This window comes from Gossypium hirsutum, chromosome A03, assembly GCF_007990345.1.
Source record: "Gossypium hirsutum isolate 1008001.06 chromosome A03, Gossypium_hirsutum_v2.1, whole genome shotgun sequence".
Taxonomy (NCBI): Eukaryota; Viridiplantae; Streptophyta; class Magnoliopsida; order Malvales; family Malvaceae; genus Gossypium; species Gossypium hirsutum.
The window spans coordinates 80078830-80085596 of NC_053426.1; the positions used below are offsets into that span (position 1 = coordinate 80078830).

The following is a 6767-nucleotide window of genomic DNA, read 5'->3' on the forward strand; positions in this document are numbered from 1 at the left end:
TTTGTCTCCAACCTTAAGTTGATCTGATGAGGTATTGAGCTTGTCCTGGCTCGATTTCGGTTTATCGGGTGTTCTCGGTTTCTGTGTCTGCCATTCATCTAGCTGCTCGATTTGTAACCTTTTTTCTTCATAGATAGGTCATCTAGCTCCTCGATTTGTAACCTTTGTTCTTCATAGATAGGTCATTTATTGTTGTTTGAACACGACTCATATGTATTCTTCAAAACTATTTTCTGCATAGAGGGTTTCACCACATGATCAGTACTAGTAGAATGATTTATACCACCACCTTTAATTTTTGATGTGTTACTCGAATTACGAGCTTGAAGGGTGATTGTTTCGTTTCCCACACGAAGTGTGAGTTGACCTATACCAACATCAATAATGGTTCTAGCAGTTGCTAAAAAGGGCGTCCTAAAATCAAAGGTGAGCTAGTATCCTCTTCCATGTCTAGCATAACAAAGTCTACTGGGTATATAAATTTATCGATCTTAACAAGAACACCTTCAATGATACCCCTAGGAAATCTAATGGTTTTATCTGCCAATTGAATGCTCATCCTAGCTTGTTTGGGTTTCCCAAGACCTGGCTATTTAAACATTTTGTAAGACATAACATTAATGCTTGCCCCTAAGTCAGCCAATGCATGATGAACATTTAAACTACCAATTAAACAAGGAATCGTAAAACTCCCTGGATCCTTCAATTTTTTGGGTAGCTTATTCTGTAATATGGCTGAGCAAACTGCATTCAACTTCACATGCGACGCATCATCCAACTTTCGTTTATTTGTTAAAAGCTCCATGAAAAACTTGACTGCATTTGACATCAGTGAAAGGGCTTCAATAAACGGTAAGTTAATATGTATTTCTTTAACAGTTTAAGGAATTTACCAAATTGTTCATCTGATCGGTCTTTTCTTGTCGCATTGGGGTATGGCACACGAGGTTTATATTCTATACTTATCGACTTTGGGTCATTTTGGCCTACCTTATTCTTACCTTTGCTTACCACCGTTTTTGGCCCTGGTTTTGCAACTAACCCTTCCTCATCTTGACTGGCAATCGCGTTGAGTTGCTCCCTTGGGCTAGATTCAGCGTTGCTTGGCAGGCTACCTTGTGGTCGTTCGGAAATCAACTTGGCGAGCTGTCCAATCTGAGTTTTGAGCCCCTGGATTGTACTTGTTGATTTTTTAGTACCGCCTCGGTATTCTAAAAATGAGTTTCTAACACCGAGATGAATTTGGTTAGCATCTCCTCAAGGTTTGGCTTTTTCTCCTGCTGGTACTGTGGTTGCTGAAAGCCTAGAGCGGGTAGTGGTCTCTGATTTCCTTGGCCTCCCCATGAAAAATTTGGATGGTTCCTCCAACCTACATTGTAAGTATTGCTATAAGGATTGATTTGAGATCGAGGATTGTTACCCATGTAATTTAACTGCTCATTCTCCATGTTGTGGCCATAAGGTGGGTATTCTAAACTGCTTGATCCATCTCTACTTGCTTCGCACTGCATTACTGGGTGAACCTGTTTTCTTATTCAAGAGTTCTTCCTGATTAGAGAGCATGGTGACCGAATTGACGTTATAAACGCTGGCTATTTCTGTTGGCTTTGTTCTCATGACTTGCCACTGATAGTTATTCAGTGACATCTTCTCTATAAATTTTTAGGCATCTTCAGGTGTCTTATTATTGATGCTTCTACCAGCAGATGCGTCAACCATCTGCCGAGTCAAAGGATTCAGGCCATTATGAAAGGTTTGAACCTGTAACCAGAGTGGTAACCCATGGTGAGAGCATCTTCTCAAGAGGTCTTTGTATCTCTCCCATGCATCGTAGAGTGTTTTTAAATCCATCTGCATAAAAGAAGAGATATCATTACATAATTTGGCTGTTTTAGCGGGCAGAAAATATTTTAATAAAAACTTTTCGGTCATTTGTTCCCAAGTAGTGATTGATCCTCGTGGTAACGAGTTCAACCACTATTTAGCTTTATTCCTCAATAAAGCTACAAATCGAGGAACTAGATGAATGGCGGATATAGAAATTGAGAGGACACAATAGACTAAAACCACGCCATGACGAGCTCAATGTTTCAACAAATCAACTTAAGGTTGGAGACAAAGTACTAATAGTTGCAGTAGACCCTCATATTTCTACTTCTGAAACTAATGGAGCAATCCTTCTTACGGTACTCAACATTTTTCCATATGGGACAGTTGAGGTAATTCAACCTAAATTCAGCACCTTTAAAGTAAATAGTACTCGTATAAAACCTTATTTTGATGAGATTGATAGTAGGAATGAGGAGTATAAACTCCTTCCACCACCATGACCACGCAACAAAGAGGTAAGTCAAGCTTAGACTATAAATAAGTGCTTCTCGAGAGGCAACCTGAGCACTAACGATGTTAACTTTTTTGAATTTTAGTTTTTAACATCTAATTCACTAACTGATTCCTTGAACACAGGTTGTCCAAATCCACACGGCCAGACACACAGGCGTGCCTTCGGCTGTGCTCAGACCATGGGCATCGACAGGGCCGTGTGATACGGCCGTGTGAAAACAAAGTGAAAGTTCTTCCTAACACGGGATTCGATATGTTTCCATGACTGTGCAACATGGCCAAGGATGAAATAGTCAAAACAACACGGGTGTGCACCACGCCCATGTCTAGAAGCCGTGGTTGAGACTGAGAAATTAACACTGATGTGCGAGACGCCCGTCCCCACCATCTGTGCTCGAGACTGTGAAATCAACACGGGCATGTGCATCCATACAAGGGCATGGGAGAAGTGAACGAAGTAGGACACGACCGTGCGACACGGCTGTGTGTACCAACACTGCCAAAGAACACGGGCGTGGGCTGAATTTTAGACGCGCCCAAATTTGAAAATCACGAAACACACTGGCTAAAATAAGGGCACACGGGCGTGCCCTACGGCTGTGTGCCCCAACATCTATATAAATCCCTCACTATTCATCATCCCCTTCCCCAAAAACCCTAACCCTAGCCGCCGAAGAAAATTCTTCGTTCTTCATGGATGGGCCCTTTGTTGTTACTTGAACAAGGCTCATGTATGCTTCTCAAACGTATTTCATCTAAGCTACCAATTAAACAAGGAATCGTAAAACTCCCTGGATCTTTCAATATGTTGGCCAGCTTATTCTGCAGAATTGCTGAGCAAACTACATTCATCTCCACATGCGACGCCTCATCCAACTTTCGCTTATTTGTTAAAAGTTCCTTTAAAAATTTAACTGCGTTTGGCATCTACGTAGAGCTTCAATAAACGGTAAGTTAATATGCAATTTCATTAATAGTTTAAGGAATTTACCAAATTGTTCATCTGTACGGTCTTTCCTTGTCGCATTGAGGTATGGCACCCGTGGTTTGTACTCTTTACTTATCAGTTTCCGTTCACTGTGGTCTACCTCACCTTTACCTTTACTTACCACAATTCCTTGCCTCGGTTCTGGTTCAGGTTCAACTAAGCCTTCTTTATCTTGAATGGTAATTGCATTGAGCTGTTCCCTTGGGTTAGATTCAGTGTTATTTGGCAAGCTACCTTGTGGTCGTTCAGAAATTAGTTGGGCGAGCTGCCCTATCTGAGTTTCGAGCCCTTGGATCGATGCTTGTTGATTCTTAAGTTCTATTTCGGTATTTTGAAAGAGAGTCGCTGACACCGAGATAAACTTTGTCAGCATCTCCTCAAGGTTCGACTTCTTTTCCTGTTGGTAAGGTGGTTATTGAAAACCCGGAGGATGTTGTGGCCTTTGATTCCCTTGACCACCCCATGAGAAATATGGATGGTTCCTCCAACCTGCACTATATGTGTTACTATATGGGTTATTTTGATATCTAGAATTATTGTTACCCATGTATTGGACTTGTTCCTCCTCGATGCTAGGTTGAAAAATTGATATTCTGTGTGTACTCCTCTTCTATTAGAATCGCACCTCATTACGGGATATACCTGAGTAGAACCACATAAACCCTCAATCTTTTTATTTAAAAGTTCTACCTAGTTAGATAACATAGTAACCGCATCGAGGTTTAAAACACCGGCTGCTTTTGTCGGCTTTGTTCTCATGACTTGCCACTGATAGTTATTCAGTGACATCTCTTCAATAAATTTGTAAGCCACTTCAGGTGTTTTGTTATTGATAGTCCCACCAGCAGCTGCGTTGATAAGTTGCCTTGTTGAGTGGTTCACACCGTTGTAAAACATTTAAACCTGCAACCATAAATGTAAGCCATGGTGAGGGAACCTTCTCAATAGATCCTTGTATCTCTCCCATGCATCATAGAGTGTTTCTAGATCCATCTGCACAAAAGAAGAGATATCATTCCTCAACTTAACTGTTTTAGCCAGCGGAAAATATTTAAGTAAAAATTTTTCAGTCATTTGTCCCCAAGTTGTGATTGACCCTCGTGGTAACGAGTTCAACCACTATTTAGCTTTGTTCCTCAACGAAAAGGGAAATAACCAAAGGCGAATGGCATCATCAGAAATGTCATTGATCTTAAAAGTGTCGCAAAACTCCAAGAAATTTGCCAAATGAGCATTTGGGTCCTCATCCTGCAAACCATCAAACTAAACAAACTGTTGGATCATTTTAATTGTGTTAGGTTTTAGTTCAAAATTATTTGCAGCAACAGCAGGCCTAACTATACTTCACTCAGTTACTATTAAAGTAGGTTTAGCATAATCATACATAATGCGTGGAACATGATTCTGATTTACTGGATCAGCAGCAATTGCAGGAGGCAGCGGGTTTTCCTAATTTTCAGCCATCTCCCTGGTTGTGGTGGAAATATCATCCTCTTGCTCTTCCTCTATGTATCTTAGGCTTCGCCTTATTTCTCTTCTGTTTCTGTGAGCTGTGCGATCGATCTCACTATCAAAAAGTAATTGTCCCATCGGGTTTCTTCTAGTCATAAACTATAAAAACCTGCCAGAAGGAAAAAAGAAAATTTAATAACAAAAATAAAAATAAAATTTAAATTGCAATAAAATAAATGGCTAAAGTAATAAAAATTAAGTGTTCCTAATATCTTAGTTCCCCGAAAATGGCACCAAAAACTTGATGTGATGTGAATCGCGACAAGTTTTATAATTTATGAATGTCCGTTCTTAAAAACTAACTATTATCACGACAAAGGCAAGTGCACCTTATCGAGCAGCAGTATAGCTTATGGCAAGACCGGGATGTCGAACCCAAAGGAACTAAAAGTACTAGTATTAACTTTCTTTTTATTATCTAGCCTAAAAATAAAAGGGGTTTGTTTTATGTAAACTAATTACTAAACTCAGAATGCACAGAAAGTAAATTGGGGAAATAACTTTTCGTAAAACTGAATGATTTCAACAATACCCAAGGGAAAAATCCACCTAGACTTCACTTTTTATTTGACTCTGAATCAGATGATGTATTCACTTGACTTGATCCGTAGAAATCCCTAAGTTATATTATTATCTCTCTCGAGACTAACAACATCTAACCTTAGGTTGATTAATTGAAATCTCTTTCTAATTAGAACCCCTAGTGCTGTATTAACTCGATCCATGGATTCCTTTATTAGGTTTCAGCCTAATCCGGCAAAATTATGTCACCCTATGTCTAGGCGTGTTATCAACTCCGCTTAATTATGCTAGATCTACTCTTAGAAAGGGACTTTTGCTCCTCTAAATAAGCACATCAATACTTGAATCGATATCCTGGAATATTAAAGCAAGAATTAGGAACTCATAATTAAGAACAAGTCAAATATTTATCATATAATTCAGAAAATAATAACAAGATCCGTCTTAGGTTTCATTCCCCTTAGGTATTTAGGGGATTTAGTTCATAAGTGTAAAAGAAAACATCTCAGAAGAATAATGATAACAAAACATAAAGAAAACTAAAAACTCCTGAAGGAAATTGAAGGGAGATCTTCAGTCTTGAAGGATAATCCAGGTTCTGAGATGGATTAATCGACTTTCTTTGAGTAATTCCTTGCCTCCTAATCCGTGTCTGTTCTAGGTACCTCCTAGGGTGTTTATATAGGCTTTAGAATGCTTCAAAGCCCTCAAGAGTGGCCTTTTCCGAATAGGACTAGACTTGGGGTCGCCAGGGACACGCCCGTGTGACACGCCCATGTGCGATTGCTTCAAACCGTGTTCGAGTTTGTTGAATGGACACGGGCGTGTGAACTATCCATGTGAGGAAGTCCAGGCCGTGTTGATTTCCCACGTTGACCCATTTTCTCTATTTTTGGCTCGTTTCTCGCTATTTTTACTCTCCTATACTCACCTAAGTATAAAACATGAAATTAAAGGATTAGGAGCATTGAATTCACCAATTCTAAGGATAATTCATCCAAAAATATGTTAAGCATGGGATAAAAATATGTATAATTTACGGTTTATCACTCATATTCTAAACATTATCTTTTTCAGCTAACTCTGGGCAATCATTTATAAAATGATCTAGTGAACCACAACTGTAACAAGCTCGGTTATTACTTTTTCCCCAACAATCTCCAAAATATGTCTTCCACATTGTTTACACTCAGGCTTTACATCCTTTACGTTACCAACACTCGATACTGAGGTAGTTTGAGTTTTAGAGTTGGTATATTGCTTTCCACAATCTTTATTCTGAAATACTATTGAAGTTATCAATTGATCAATAAAATCTCTAAATTTCTTTGACGAGGAATGATAAGTTTTATTCATTGATCTTTTTCTCGAATCTCTAGCCTTTAAATCAGCTTTCCTATTT

General features: G+C 39.1%; 2 non-coding genes across 2 annotated transcripts; both read left to right on the top strand.

The window, feature by feature from the left end:
- The first annotated feature begins 1777 nt into the window (after positions 1 to 1777).
- On the top strand, positions 1778 to 1884 carry LOC121225198 (small nucleolar RNA R71). Its single transcript, XR_005923117.1, has one exon. It is a non-coding gene; the product is annotated as a small nucleolar RNA R71 (small nucleolar RNA).
- A 2366-nt stretch (positions 1885 to 4250) lies between these two features.
- Positions 4251 to 4357, top strand: LOC121225199 (small nucleolar RNA R71). Its single transcript, XR_005923118.1, has one exon. It is a non-coding gene; the product is annotated as a small nucleolar RNA R71 (small nucleolar RNA).
- Positions 4358 to 6767: the final 2410 nt, after the last annotated feature.